The 16,145-nt window shown below is 46.3% G+C and overlaps 1 protein-coding gene and 1 long non-coding RNA gene across 2 annotated transcripts in view; one reads left to right on the top strand and one right to left on the bottom strand.

The window, feature by feature from the left end:
- Positions 1 to 16,145, top strand: part of SNRK (SNF related kinase) — a 189,713-nt gene that overhangs the window by 56,418 nt on the left and 117,150 nt on the right. The window lies entirely within an intron of this gene.
- On the bottom strand, positions 7,842 to 15,835 carry LOC137232272 (uncharacterized). The gene is made up of 3 exons (XR_010946936.1): positions 15,560 to 15,835; positions 10,067 to 10,618; positions 7,842 to 8,070 (listed from the first exon to the last, which is right to left on the bottom strand). It is a non-coding gene; the product is annotated as an uncharacterized lncRNA (long non-coding RNA).

Raw genomic sequence — 16,145 nt, 5'->3', positions numbered from 1 at the left:
ACTACAAAACTCTGATGAAAGAAATCAAAGAACTAAACAAATGGAGAGATATTACCTATCTGTGGATAGGAAGACTCAATATGGCCAAGACCTCAGTTTTTCTCACCTTGATCTATAGATTCACAGCAATCCCAATCAAAATTTCAGCAAGTTATTTTGTGGATGTCAACAAACTATAATTTTAAAGTTTATATGGAGAAGAAAAAGATCCACAATAGCCAACACAATACTGAAGAAGAACAAATCAGAGGACTGACTCTAAGCCTTACTGTAAAGGCACGGTAATCAAGATTGTGTAGTATTGGCAAAAGAATAGACGAATAGATCAATAGAACAGAATAAAGAGCCCAGGGGGCTTCCCTAGTGGCGCAGTGGTTAAGAATCCGCCTGCCAATGCAGGGGACACGGGTTCGAGCCCTGGTCTGGGAGGATCCCACATGCCGCGGAGCAACTAGGCCCGTGAGCCGCAGCTACTGAGCTTGCGCGTCTGGAGCCTGTGCTCCACAACAAGAGAGGCTGCGATAGTGAGAGGCCCGCGCACCGCGATGAAGAGTGGCCCCCGCTCGCCGCAACTGGAGAAAGCCCTCGCACAGAAACGAAGACCCAATGCAGCCATAAATAAATAAATTTATATAAAAAAAATAATAATAAAGAGCCCAGAAATAGACCCCCGTAAATATAGTCAAGTGATCTTTGACAAAGGAGCAAAGATAATACAATGGAGGAATGGTAGTCTTTTCAACAAATGGTGCTGGAAAAACTGGACATCCACATGCAAAAAATATAGACACTGATCTTACACCCTTCACAAAAATTAGCTCAAAATGGATCACAAACTTAAATGTAAAAGGCAAAACTATAAAACCCCTAGAAAATAACATAGGAGAAAATCAAATTACCATGGATATGGCAATGACTTTTTCGCTACAACGCCAAAGACATGATCTATGAAATAATTAATAAGCTGGACTTCATTAAAATTGAAAAATTCTGCTTTGCGAAAGACACTGTCAGGAGAATGAGAGCAAACCACAGGCTGAGAAAAAATATTTGAAAAAGACATATCTGATGAGGGACTGCTATCCAATATAAACAAAGCATCCTTAAACTAAACAATAAGAAAACAAACATTTAAAAAGTGCTTTTTAAAATGAACAAATGACCTGTATGAACACTTCATCAAAGAAGATGGCAAGTAAGCATATGAAAAGATGCTCAACATTCCACGCCATTAGGTAATTGTAAATTAAAACCGTAGTGAGATACCATTACACACTATTAGAATGGCCCAAACCCCAAACACCAAATGTTATCAAGGAGGCAGAGCCACAGGAACTCTCATTTATTGTTGGTGGGGATACAAAATGATACAGGCACTTTGGACGACAGTTCAGCAGTTTCTTCCAAAACTAAACATCTTCTTACCATACAATCCAGCAGTCATGCTCAGCAGTCATTTACTCAATTCAGCTAAAAACTTAGGTGCATACAAAAACCTGCACATGGATGTTTATAGTAGCTTTATTCATAATTGCCTGAATTTGGAAGCAAGCAAGATGTTTTTGTTGTTTCTTTTCTCTTTTTTCTTTTCTTTTTACAAACCCTTGTGTCGAGGGCTGACTTTCAACCAAGACTTTTTTAGTAGGAGAATGGATAAATAAACTGTGGCACCTCCAGACAGTGGAATATCATTCGCAGCTAAAAAAAAATGAGCTATCAAGCTATGAAAAGAGATGGAAGAAGATTAAATGCATATCACTAGATGATAGAAGTCAATCTAAAAGGTTTTATGCTGGGGCTTCCCTGGTGGTGCAGTGGTTGAGAGTCCGCCTGCCGATGCACGGGACACGGGTTCGTGCCCCGGTCTGGGAAGATCCCACATGCCGCGGAGCGGCTGGGCCCGTGAGCCATGGCCGCTGAGCCTGCGCGTCCGGAGCCTTGCTCTGCGGCGGGAGAGGCCACAACAGTGAGAGGCCCGCGTACCGAAAAAAAAAAAAAAAAGATTTTATGCTATATGATTGCAACTCTGTGTCATCCTGGAAAAGGCAAAACTATGGAGACAGTGAAAAGATCAGTGGTTGCCAAGCGTCAGGGGGTTACGTGAATAGGTGGAACACAGAGGATTTTTAGGGCAGTGAAACTATTCTGCATGATACTATAATGGTGGATACATGTCATTATCCATTTGTCAAAACCCGTAGAATGTACAACACCAAGAGCAAACTCTAATATAAACTATGGACTTTGGATAACGATGATGTGTCAATTTAGGTTCATCAACTAACCAATGTACCACCCTAGTGGCGGCTGTTGATAATGGGAGGCCATGCATGTGCGGGGTAGGCAGCGTATGGGAAATCTTTGTACATTCCACTCAATTTTGCTGTGAATCTAAAACTGCTCTAAAATACCGTCATCTTAAAAAATTGGATTATGTTATGTAGGAAACCGTTTCTGTAGTTTGAAGAAGTATTTAGGGATGAAATGCCATAATGTCTGTAATTTTCTTTAAAAATACTTCAGAAGAAAAATGAAGCAAACGTGGGAAACTTAACAACTGTTAAATCTGAAGGATGGATATATGGAAGTCCCTGCTCCGATTTGAAATTTTTCATCATAATCATTTTAAAAGAACTTCCAGTCCTGGAAGCTATAAATTCGGTCCATCTTGAGTAGAACTGTCCATCTTAGTCCCCTGAAGTCTGGGCCTGTATGACTCTAAAGGTGGTCAGCCTATTGAGTTTTTGCAGTCACAGTAAAAACCTGTGACCGTCCCTATTATAGATTTGGCAGTGGGCCCTGTGTTCACACGGGTTGGGGCTCAGCTGAGGCTCTTGCATCTGCAGTGGGCGGGGTGAGGAGTGGCTGACCAGCAGGCATTTCAGCTTTTCCTGGTTCAGCTGGAGGGAGTTGAGTGCAGTACACATTTCATTATCTTTCTTGTGTGCTTTTTTAGCTGTACAGACCAACTGAAAGTAATTGTTTTTCACTAACCCTCCTAAGAATGACACCCCCCCAATTCTGTTCACTTAAATGTTTTAGGTCCTACTAACTGCATTTGGTGTGATTATACTGTTCTCTGAGCAGCAAATCCCATGTTATCAAAATAATATTTTAAAATACACTAACATATATTTTCTTGTAGTGACACCTCCCTCTTTTTCTTCAAGGGGAATCCTTTTGCTTTGGGGAATGTTAGGGAGCTTTCCTTTCGTCCTGCCCGGTTCTGTGGAGCTCTTTCTTGTCGTTTCAGGTGTTTGAGGTCCTCTGCTAGTGTTCAGAAGGTGTTCTGTGAGAATTGTTCCATTTGTAGATGTATTCTTTTTTATTTTTTTAATTTTTAAAATTTTTTTGTGGTACGCAGGCCTCTCACTGTTGTGGCCTCTCCCGTTGCGGAGCACAGGCTCCGGACGCGCAGGCTCAGCGGCCATGGCTCACGGGCCCAGCCGCTCTGTGGCATGTGGGATCTTCCCGGACCGGGGCACGAACCCGTGTCCCCTGCAACGGCAGGCGGACTCTCAACCACTGCGCCACCAGGGAAGCCCTGTAGATATATTCTTGATGTATTTGTGGGAAGGGGTGAATTCCACGTCCTACTACTCTGCCATCTTGATTCTAGGGATGTTATAAATGCAAAGCAATGGAAAGTTAACATTTAGCATCTAGCGTTTAAACTAGGATTTTGAAACAGCAAAAGCTTTGTCTTTAGGGAAAGGGTTGTGTAAGCCCCTGTATCCCTACCCTTCCGGAAGAATGGCAGTCCCGGTGGACCTGAGGATGATCCCAGCCTTGGAGGTCACAGAGTCCCATTCAGTCCGGAAGGGGAAGAAGAAGCTGGCTGTTGGGCATGTGTCCTGACCTCTGGCTCTGGGCTAAGGTGGTGTGTCAGGTGCACGGAGAGGGCCTCAGGACAGCATTTTTGCCCACATCTCATTTGGATCCCTGGGACGAGGCTGCCCTGTAAGCTCCCCACACCACCTTCCACGTGCAGCCACATCAGAGAAAACTCAGATGCGCGGCATAATCTAGCAGAGGGAGTTTGGCTTCTACATGATGTGAAAGACACCCCACAGTCCCCACGTACGCTCTCAGGGGATGACAAAGCTGCACTGAGAGGCATTGGGTCTGTCAGGAGCCCTGTGAGAGGTGAGATGGCTCCAGGGCAGAGGAGAGTGGGACAGAAACTCAGAAGGGTCTGCTTCTGCCAGCAGGAGCAGTGCTGGGCCAAGCTGGCCTGAGAGAGACCAGGCTGTGAGTTACAGCAGCGGCCGGGGACAGCAGAGACACCAGGAGGGCACCCAGACCCGGGGGTCGCCATTCATACAGCAATCCCACTACAGCAGAGACTGGCAAGGAACCAACGGGCCTCACCTCTATCCAGCCACACCCCCTCCCTCCGAGATCACAGGGTCATGTAAACAGCGGCCCTCTCCCCTACACTGTGGAGGAGCAGAACTGGAAATGCAGCGCTTTCTCCAAAAGACCTAGAAAGATTGTTAAAATGATCGCATCTAACCAAGTGTGTTGGACCCAAGTAAATACGGTTGCTCCTGCCTCTTACCCAAAACGGTGGGCTCTCATCAAGAAGATTAGGCCAGTTTCAGAATAATGAAGGAACTACATTTTCTGTGCTCATCTGAACACAATATGAGAAGATCCTAATCACGCTACAGCCAAAGTTTGTTCTTCAGCACACCCTGCTCCCAAGATGCTCGTGTGGCAAGAGTCCCACGACCAGCTCTGGGAGTCCCTGTATCCTGAACGCCCCTTCTGGAATGCAAGGTGCACCCTGGCCTATTAACGGTTCTGAATGGTCTGCAGTGAGAAGCCTGTTGAATCTTTGTTTATCTCAGCACCATGTTTGGCCCCAAGCCTTTCTTTGGATAATCTCTGTGAATGTCCCCAAGTGCTCATGTCCCCATGAACTGCTTGGGGACCTTGTTCAACGGTAGAGAAAGGTGCTGGGCTCACCTATGGAAGCTCTGTCTTGGTTCCAACAGGTAAGGGAGGCTACTTCCACTTGCCTCCTTGCAGGACAGATGAAGCAGTTGTTCTCAGCTTCTAGGTGTCTCGGGCACGTGAGGCAGACACTTTCCAGCACTTCAGGCCCCTTGCTGACAGGCACATTTGTGGGATTAGGGTCAGGTACACCCTGCACACAGGATTGACTCTAGCTGATTCATAGTTTTTATCTTTTTTACTTAATTTTTTTAATCGAAGTATAGTTGATTTACAGTGTGTTAATTTCTGCTGTACAGCGAAGTGATTCAGTTATTCATACGTATATATGTATATACATTTTTTTCCTAATATTCTTTTCCATTATGGTTTATCATAGGATACTGAATAGAGTTCTCTGTGCTTTACAGTAGGACCTTGTTGTTTATCCATCCTATATGTAAAGCTTACACCTGCTGACCCCAACCTCCCACTCCACCCCTCCCCCAACCCCTCCCCCTTTGACAACTACAAGTCTGTTCTCTGTGTGCATGGTTTTCATCTTGCTCCCAGAGACAAGTGGTTAAAATGCACACACACATTTTTGGTTTTCCTAGACAAACCATTTATTGAATTGGAAAGAGCACCGGACCAAGGAATCTCGAAGAGGCTGGGTCTGAAGCTCTCCCCAGCCACTAGTGGCTACCAGTCCCAGTTCAAGGGTCAACAAAATCGTCAAAGGCAAATGGAAGCAGAGCCTTGGTCCCTTCACCAAAAACCTCCCACAATGGGACTGGGACTTCTTGAATTCCTCAGGAGTTTCTGCAGATCACACCCATGGCGTCCTTGCTGTCTCAGCCCTCCTTGCCCAGCTTCAGTTTGTACTTACCCCTTGCACCATAAGACCCCAGCAGCCGTGGATTGCACCTGGTGTTTCTAGCCCTTGGCGTGGAACCTCCTAGGAACCCACATCCCAACCCTCATCCTCTTCCCCTTGGCCAGCTATTGATGCAGAGCTTCTGCCTGAAGAAGCTTCTGGCCTGATGATTTGAAGAAAACCACAGAGCTGAGACAGGACAGTCTGTGGTCTTGGACACCCCATGGACCCTTGGTTTCATTTCATAATGAGATTAATAAAAGCCATCTTTTATCTGTCTTGCACGACTTGTGAGGATCAAAAGAAGGAAAGTCTACCCAAGTCTAAGCTTTGCTGTAAAGCCCAATACAAATGTGCCTTGTTATTATCTATCTCTATATAATTTAATTTTTAATGTTACACAATATCTTCAGTAACTCTCCAAATAGCCAGAGTTGTTATTTGTTTACCCATCTGGGGAAAAAACAGGCTTAATGCAATATTTTCTACCTGGAAAAGTTTTAAATAAGGAAGGAGGGGGGTCAGTGTCCTGAGAAACAGCCTATGAAATGCCCCCGTAAAGAGGAAGCTCAGGCCTACACGGGCATGTGCCTTCTAGAACATGTTCCTGCTCTAGTCATTAGCTACAGATCCAGCTCCTATTCGTTTGGGAACTGCTGACGTTGAATTTTTACTGGCTTCGATTTTCCGTTGGCCTTCATTTCTTCCTCCTTCCATCCCTCCCTGGCTCCCCAAGCTTTTGTCCTATTCAAACCTTTGGCACGCAGGGCTGCTGACATACCTTTTGTACAGCAAGCTATTGTGTTCTACTTTTAGAAGTAAACACAATCAAATGTTATTTTTTAAAAATCTATGTAGAAAATTTTAAAATTTACTTTTCATATTCTTTTCCATTATGGTTTATCACAATATAGAATATAGTTCCCAGCAGTAGGACCTTGTTGTTTATCCATCCTATATGTAATAGTTTGCATCTGCTAAGCCTAAACTCCCAATCCATCCATCCCCCCCCTCCCTCCCCCTTGGCAACCACAAGTCTGTTCTCTATGCCTGTGAGTCTGTCTCTGTTTCGTAGATAAGTTCATTTGTGTCATATTTTAGATTCCACATATAAGTGATACCATATAGCATTTGCCTTTCTCTTTCTGACTTACTTCACTTAGTATGATAAGTCTCTAGTTGCATCCATGTTGCTGTAAATGGCATCATTTCATTCTTTTTGATGGCTGAGTAATATTCCATTTGTGTGTGTGTGTATACATCTATATATACACACCACATCTTCTTTATCCATTCATCTGTCGACGGACATTTAGGTTGTTTCCATGTCTTGGCTATTGTAAACAGTGCTGCTATGAACATAGGGGTGCATGTATCTTTTCAAATTATGGTTTTTTCTGGGTGTATGCCCAGGAGTGAGATTGCTGGTTCTTATGGCAACTCTATTTTTAGTTTTTTTTAGATATACCGTACTGTTTTCCATAGTGGCTGCACCAATTTGCATTCCTACCAACAGTGTAAGAGGGTTCCCTTTTCTCCACACCCTCTCCAGCATTTGTTATTTGTATAGTCCCATTTTAGAATGGAACAAACTGAGGTTTGGAGAGTTTGAAAGGGTTCCCCCAAGGTCCTGCAGTTGGTGAATGACAACTGGGTCTCAGCCCTCATGTGTCTAAGTCTCATGCACTTTCTGTTCATTCGGCAGGTTCTTAACCTAGTGTCTTTTGTCTGGCTTCAGGAGATTGCCTAGAAAAATTTATATGTACATGCGTTTTTCTAGAAAGAGGGTCCACAGCTGCCGTGGGGTTTTCAAAAGATGCGAGACTCAAAAGTTAAGAACATGCTGCATATTTTATGTGGCAGAGAGCAAGTGTTCAACATTTGTGTGCTGAATTGAATCGAGGATACGTGGGGCTTGGGGAGGTGGGTCTCAGAGGGGTAACACTCTGTTTATCTAGAAAAGCACCCTGTGGGGAATGACCTCCCTGCTGCAGCAGCTGAGGGCCCTGCCATGGTGACTCAGAGAACACATGCAGAGGTTGGGAAGCAGGCCAGGAAAGTTTCGTGATGGGTGGATAGCCTGGAACCCAGGACCAACCCAGTTCACCTGGAAAGGGCAGATCCCTGAAGAAGTCTGTGGAGAGAAAAGTGTTGAAAGAGAGAGAAATGTCCTGCCCCTCTTCTGGACTTGGAATGTAGTGTCCACTTGGGGGGTTCTGGGTCTTCTCTGGATGAATGGACCCTCCAGGACTTTCCTAGAAGCAAAGAAATGAAACCTTCTTGAGGAGATTCCCTTCATCTGCCGTCCCAAGGCTCATTACGGAGTGAGACAAAGGGGAATGTTGAGCTTCCCAACCTTATACAGAGAAGAAAAATGAATAGGAGGCTTTGGCAAAGGAACTGCAACACATGTGGAGATCAAGGAGTATCACTGTCAAGCCAGTTGTCCTCATGGCAACTGGACCAGCTTTCAACACACTCATTTGGGCATCTTAAAGAACTAGACATGTATCGCAGTTTGGCATCCATTCAGAGGTATGGAGGAAAATCAGGACATTTTTATCCTAACAGAATATTACAGGACACATGCTTTTAGCGTACGTAAAATTTGATCACCTTGGGCAGTAAGAAACAAGCATAAAACCCCCAAGTCAGAGCCGCCAGTATGGGATGTTTTTGGTCTTTGTGTTTAACAGGATGTGTTTAGAGGAGAGATTTCCGTAGCCACTGAAACACAGAGAAACTCGGTGCCCAAAAAAAGAATGAGGGGAAATAAGAGCCTGCGTGTGTGTCCCACGGTAAACAATGGAGCCGGAAGCATCCATCTGGAATGCAGTCAAAAAACACAACTGCCTGCCGAAATGCTGGAGAACCGAGGCTCTGGAAATGGAGCAAGCCCTCAGCCAAACTTCGCTGGATAACAGTATAAAAGGGTAGCGGTGTGGGAATGAGTTCAATGGGGAAAAGTTGGGAATGAGAATCCTTAGTGGCCAAATGGTGTGTGCTTGTCCGTCAGGCAGAAGCAGAGAGGGGAGAGAAGAGGAGCCCAGATTCTGTTGTCGGAAATGCTCTGAGTTTAAAATTCAGTCCACAGCCCATCTCGGTCCCTTTCAGTGGAGTCCTGGCACTAGACTCAGGTTGTGGCAGCTCCTTGAGGGACCCTGAATCTAATAGCATGGGAAGAAATATAGCATGTGTTTCAAGATCCTTGAATGTATCTTAACCAGGTTACGGTGAGGAGGAGAAGTTCAAGCAGCAGGCTGGCATGATTTTAATTCACCGAGTGGAAAATTATTGAAGCATATTTCATATACTTAGGGTCAGGAATAGATCTGGCATCATTTAAGGCAAATGCCCCAAACACAAAGCCGATTCAGCTGGCATGATCTCTAGTCTTGAGAACAGCGAGTCTGGCAACGATTAACCAGGCAAGAGGAAACGGTAGAGAGGCCACTGTTTGGCCACCCTCTCCACAAACCAGGGCAAGGCATTATGGAACACCATCGATGAGCAGTGTCAGGGCCCCACTGGAACACAGCAAACTGTTGTGGGTAATGGCTTGTGCCTGGAACATCTCAGGAAGTTTTATGAATGTTAATTGAATTGTGTGTTAATTGAATTGAATCTGTTCGGTAAACACGAGGCATGCTGGGAGCTGGGCCTTCTGGAGTCCCCCAGTGTCCTGGGGTGAGCTGACTCTAGATCCTGATGCGGTGAGATTAAAAAAGAGAAAGAAAAAAAAAAGCAAAGAAGAGGAAAGAAAAGAAGTAAACCGACATTATTGTCGACATAGCTGATGAACAGAAACTAGATTTGGAACAGAACCATGATGCTTAGCACAGATGCTTCCATTCAGGACCCCCCCCCCCCCCGCAAATTGTTTTGAGCCTTAAAGCTGCTGAGCTGTGGCAGACCACCAAACCTCGTGGCATTCTTAGACCATAAGCCTCCAGTGTGCCCGGCTCCCAGTGTGTGGAAGTCTGGGGTTCAGGTATGGTAACATCTTGGCTTTGCTTCCCCCTTAGGCTACTCCTGGTAGATGCCCTGAGGTTAAGACTGGCAGGCTTCTCTCCAGACACATTCCAAGGGGAGTACTGGGAGGCAAAGTACCAAATTCTGTTATAGATGGCAGAGCACATAGTGGGTGGATGGAAAAGGGAAGCCTCATAGACAGAGGTGACGTCATGGAAGAGAGACCCAAATAACAGTGGCTGAAACAAGATGGAAGTTACTTCTCTCTCTCATAACAACCTGGACATAAGCTGTCAGGGCCGGTAGGATGGTTTATGATTGAGGGACCCTGTCTCTTGCAATCTTGTTCTCTACTATCCCTAGGGTGTTGCTCTCATCTTAATGGTCCAAGATGACTGATCACCGCCATGTGTCCATTCCAGCAGCAAAGGACAGGAGGGCACGTCTCTACCTGATAATGGAGCAATCTGGATGCCCCACACATCCCTTCGGCTCACATATCATTGGTCAGGAGATAGCATGTGACCACACCTAGCTGCAAGGGAGACTGGGAAATTATTTTTCTTCCCTGGGTAGCCGTGCAGCCACTAGGAATTGTATTTCTGTGGAAGCAGAGAGAGGCAGTCTGAAGGAGTTGGGTGGCTGTGATGGCTCTGTCTTAGAAGTCTCCCACCCCACCCTTCTTCATCAGCTGCTCTCCTCTTCCTCTCCTGTGTCCCACACAGCACTTCCAGACTTTATCACAGCTGCTTTCACCGGATTCCAGGGCCACACTCAGAACTCTCTTCTTGGTCTCTTTTCATGTTCTCGTCTTCCCTCAGTTTAGAGAAACTTAAACACAAGGAAAGAAAAGTTGAATCTTGCATGAACATCTGCAAACATTTTTTTCCCTGACTGTAAGTCCTTGTATTATGTGGACCACTTTCCACCATCACCTCCCTGATACAGTGGGGGCCTCCTGTTAATAGGAAGTGCCTCTAATATGTTTGGTTCTATAGGCGCTCAAAAACAATAAGTCATCTCAAACACACCATCAAGATTCACTTTGGGGCTTCCTTGGTGGCGCAGTGGTTAAGAGTCCACCTGCCAATGCAGGGGACGTGGGTTCGAGCCCTGGTCCGGGAAGATCCCACGTGCCACGGAGCAACTAAGCCCGTGCGCCACAACTACTGAGCCTGCGCTCTAGAGCCTGGGAGCCACAGCTACTGAAGCCAGCGCGCCTAGAGGCTGTGCTCCGAAACAAGAGAAGCCACCACAACGAGAAGCCCACACACCACAACTAGAGAAAGCCCGCGTGCAGCAACAAAGACCTAATGCAACCATAAATAAAAAAATAAATTTATTAAAAAAAGAAAAGAAAAAAAAAGATTCACTTTGTTCTGGAGGGTGGTGACGTGAATGTATATACCTGTGAGAGACTAGATATGCCAGTGACAATGACCAGACCATACGTGACAGCAGGACTCTGAGCCACAGAAGAAGCTCCGGGAACCAAACCACAGCCTCCAAAGCAAGTGGCCCAGAACAGAGTCAGGACTTGGTCGATATCTGGCAACTTCCCTATTTTTTGCCACGCCCCCTCCCACTGCCCTCACATGTGCGTCTAATTCAGTACCAACCAGGGAAAGCCAAATATCCAATATGCTCCCCTACCCAACCACGTAAGATGCTCCACTTCTAGTTACCCAAGTCCAGCTCCCCCGTGCCAATAACCTCCAACCAGGGCACACCTGAAGCCTTCCCTTTTTCCACTGTAAAGCTTCCCCACTCCTCTGCCTGCCTTCGAGTCTCTGCCAAAGTGAAGCGATGGTGCGACTCTCTTGCTATATAGCAAGCTCGGGATAAATAGCCTTTGGTTTTCTTGTTTGGCCAGTCTTCATTTATTTTCACACTTGCAATAACTCACTGAGCTGAACATTTAAGATCGGTGCTCTTTCTACTGTTTACTGTATGTATCTTACCCATCAAAAATGTGAAAACCTTTGCTTTGCTCAGCCTTCTGAATAGAGAAAGAATGAACAATAGTAAGTAAGACAAGTGAGGGAAAAGCAAAGAACGTGGTAAAGTAAGCACTGCCCGTTTCAATGGGAAACACACGGAACGAGAACTCCTCATTTTCAGTTCATTTGAAATGCCACTGGAGACTTGAGAATAGCTCCTTTGTTTCATGAAAAGGCCATAATCACTGTGCTGAAAAGGAAGATGGAAAGAAAACATACAGAGAAGTTGTATGTCCAGAGCTTCTGGGACCCTGTCCCGTTCCCTAGTATCCGCCTGGGAGTTGAGGAAAAGACCAAGGTATTGCTGGCCCTAAGTATTAAAACTTTACTAACAAATCCGTACGCACATCATGTTTTTTTTCTTTCATGCCTCTACCCTAGTGACACATATCTCTGAAGTGATCTGTTTCATCTTAATATGTATGTTGCTTTGACCTCCCTGAGATCCACTAAAGGAGGTGGAATCATCTTCCATCCCGGTCTCAAGGAGCTTCTCAGAGCAGCACAAGTTATGTCCTTCAGTTCTCTCTCAAGAGGCAGTGGAGCAAGCTATGCAGATGAAACCCAGACAATTAGAGAACAAAGAACACCCCCCACCCCACCCTAAACAGATTTTTTTTTTTGAAGAATTTAATTTAGTGTAGTTCTAGGAACAAAATGGAACTTCCCTCGGCATTTTGGCTGAGTTGGTTTTTCTTAAAGAAACTTATTTACTTATTTTTGGCTGCATTGGGTCTTTGTTGCTGCACGCAGGCTTTCTCTAGTTGCGGCGAGCGGGGGCTACTCCTCGTTGTGGTGCACAGGCTTCTCGTTGTGGTGGCTTCTCTTGTTGCGGAGCACGGGCTCTAGGCACGTAGGCTTCAGTAGTTGTGGCTCGTGGGCTCTAGAGCGCAGGCTCAGTAGTTGTGGCTCACGGGCTTAGTTGCTCCGTGGCATGTGGGATCTTCCCGGACCAGGGCTTGAACCCGTGTCCCCTACATTGGCAGGTGGATTCTTAACCACTGCGCCACCAGGGAAGCCCTTGGCTGAGTTTTGGGTATAAGTTTTAGGGCAATAAATGTTCAAAGAAATCAAATATAAAAAATTACAGTGAGGACTTCCCTGGTGGCACAGTGGTTAAGAATCCACCTGCCAATGCAGGAGACACAGGTTCCAGCCCTGGTCTGGGAAGAATCCACATGCCGTGGAGCAACTAAGCCCGTGAGCCACAACTACTGAAGCCCGTGCGCCTAGAGCCCGTGCTCCACAACAAGAGAAGCCACCGCAATGAGAAGCCCACACTCCACAACGAAGAGTAACCCCCGCTCACCGCAACTAGAGAAAGCCTGCACGCAGCAATGAAGACCCACCCCAGCCAAAACTAAATTAATTAATTTAAAACAATTACAGTGAGGTTTATGTTTAGGATTAGGGTCAAGGCGCCGCTCAAAGTCGCAGAATCTACAGTGGTTTGCGACAGTAACTCAGGGCTGTTCTTCCAGGTTCCAAAGTTGAATTTCAAATGTAAATGCTAATCCCTTCAGTCTGTACTCCACCAGCAGTGAGGTCTGGCAGAATATAACGTGTATCGATGACTTGACACCAACCTAAGCATCCTTGGGACTCCAGGCACCGAAACTCACGGGCATCACCAGGGCCATAAAGAGATGACGGATGAAGGGAACGATAGCTACTAACAGATGGTGGGTACGAGAGGCAACTCGATGACGTTAATCGATTGCAAAGTAGAAGAAAGGACATTAAATATGAATGCCGGGAACAAACTAATTATACAAAAGTCCTGAGTGCAGGGCAAGCTTCTCACCTTCCAGAAAGAACACTACCTACTAGGTGTCACCGAGCCCTTCTGTGCTTCCCTTTTTTCAATATTTATTTATTTATCTTTATTTTTTGGCTGTGTCGGGTCTTAGTTTCAGTCCCCGGGATCTTTGTTGAGGCATGCAAGATCTGTTGCTGCAGCGCATGGGCTCTTTGTTGTGGCGTGAGGGCTTCTCTCTAGTTGTGGCGTGAAGGCTCCAGAGCGTGTGGGTTCTGTAGTCTGCGGCTCGCGGGCTCTCTCGTTGGGGCGTGAGAGCTCAGTAGTTGTGGCTTGCGGGCTTAGTTGCCCCGCGGCACGTGGGATCTTAGTTCCCCGATCAGGGATGGGACTTGCACCCCCTGCATTGGAAGGCAGATTCTTAACTACTGAACCACCAGAGAAGTCCTCTCCCATGCTTCCTTAATTAATCCCCGGCAGCTCTGAGAAGTTCTAATACTTCTCACATTTAAAACTGTCTGCAGGGGCTTCCCCGGTGGCGCAGTGGTTGAGGGTCCGCCTGCCGATGCAGGGGACACAGGTTCGTGCCCCGGTCCGGGAAGATCCCACATGCTGCGGAGCAGCTGGGCCCGTGAGCCATGGCCGCTGGGCCTGCGCGGCCGGAGCCTGTGCTCCGCAACGGGAGAGGCCGCAACAGTGAGAGGCCCGCGTAATGTAAAACAAAAAAACAAAAAAACCCAACTGTCTGCAGATGTCCTTATTCTGGCACCAAATGTGGTATCAGTGTCACCCCAACCATCACCTCTTGATGGACAATATCTTGGCCAGCTCCCCACACCACCCTTGCTCAGGAAGCTCTTAGACTCTTATCATTGAGGCCCTTACCCCTTCCTGTCCATCAGCCACAAATGCCGCTCACATCTCTCCCTTTCCTTCCCATTTCCCTTGTCCTCTACTAGCCAGGCCTTTGTGTAGCTTAGCTGGACTCTCGCCTTGTCCCCTGTGGGTGGCTCTGTGCCGCGGCCTCTCTCCTCTGCTGTTGACAATCTGCTCCCCACTGCCTTCCAGACTCAACCACATTCTGCAGCCTGGCATCCCAAGCCCTCCTCCTTCCAGCCCAGCCCTCAACCTCACTTCCCTGACAGTCCTTCAGACACTCTCTTGTCCGGCCTTACTGCCTTTTTTCCAAACCATTTTTTATTATGAGATAGAGCATAAAAATCCCACTTGGGATGTGGAAAGCAACAAAAGAACATCGCTCCTACCCTAGCAATGTGAAAAGACAGATAATCTAGAAAATCACATTTTCTTGAGCCCATCAGAGAGCTAAGGTCACAAGCAAACCCAGTAAACTAAATTCCAACACTGACAAAGCCCTTCAAAGAGATGGAGGACACGTGAACCGGTTCGCCTTCGGCGGAGCCTGGATGGAAGAGGTTGCTGTGGGCCTCTATAAACTACAGCACAAAACTGTAAACGTGCGTGGAACAGACCTGCAGAGCTTAGTGAATCATTGTAGGATAGACACCTGTATAATCACCAACTAGTTCAACAGGCAGGTCACAATGCCCCCTCCCCTCCTAAGAAGAGTTAACTGCTGGTCATTATGGTACAAACGTCCTTGCTTTTCTTTATCCTTTTACCACTAAATTTGAGTCTCCAATCACCACAGTTCAGTTTGCCTTTTTTAAAACTTTATAAAATGAAATCCTCCAGTGGATCGTCTTCAGCAGCTGGCTTCCCTCATTCAGCATTGTGTGGGTGAGATTCCACCATGCTGCCTATTTGCCACAATTTAGGCCCATGCCTCTTTCCTGCTGATTCCTCCCACCTAGAATATCTATCCCCCACTGTCCCACTCACTCTCCGTATCCACCTGCCAAACTATTATCCATTCTTAGAGTTCTATATATATATATATATTCTTAGAGTTCAATATATCATTCTTAGAGTTCCTCCTCCAAGAAGCCCGCCCCCCATATAACCCCACAGAGAAGCTGTCACGCCTGCCTGTACCTCCTCCAACACTTTGACCTTCTGTTCCAGCTCTTGCACCTACATTGCCCTGCACCGCAGTTTCTTGTGCTGCTGTTTCAACCTGCTGTAGAGTGTGTCCCCAAAACCAACAGCTGGACTCTTTTCCTTTCGTGGAATGCCACAGAGTGCGTAGCACTCAGCCAGACATACGGAAGATGTCCAGCGAATTCAATAACTGGATGGATCTACTAAACAGACTCTGCCTGTGTAGAACAGAAGTGTCATGGACTCATTGGGCCAGAGCCTGGCAGTGCCTGGAAGCTGTTCTTATTATGTGATTGTCTCGAATGGTCCTGTAGATAAACGAGCTTCAGGAACTAGACACGAGGCTGCGGTTTGTTCTGGGAGTTGCTTTGGGGACTCAATCCCCCCTTAAACTGTTTCCATTGTATCTGTCTCTAGAGAAGTGACGTGAGAACATCATCTGGCTATTTGAGCTTCCTTGTTATTTGGACTCAGGGTAAACAGTGGTTTCCTTTCTGGCTCTCTGGGATTAAACAAGTTGGTAAATTAGTTCAGTTTGAAGGAAGACAGAGCAACATCTCTGACCCTGCATTTTGAGAAG

This window comes from Pseudorca crassidens, chromosome 10, assembly GCF_039906515.1.
Source record: "Pseudorca crassidens isolate mPseCra1 chromosome 10, mPseCra1.hap1, whole genome shotgun sequence".
Taxonomy (NCBI): domain Eukaryota; kingdom Metazoa; phylum Chordata; class Mammalia; order Artiodactyla; family Delphinidae; genus Pseudorca; species Pseudorca crassidens.
The sequence above is the reverse complement of the archived record's forward strand: the minus strand, read 5'-3'. Positions and strand labels throughout refer to the sequence as shown.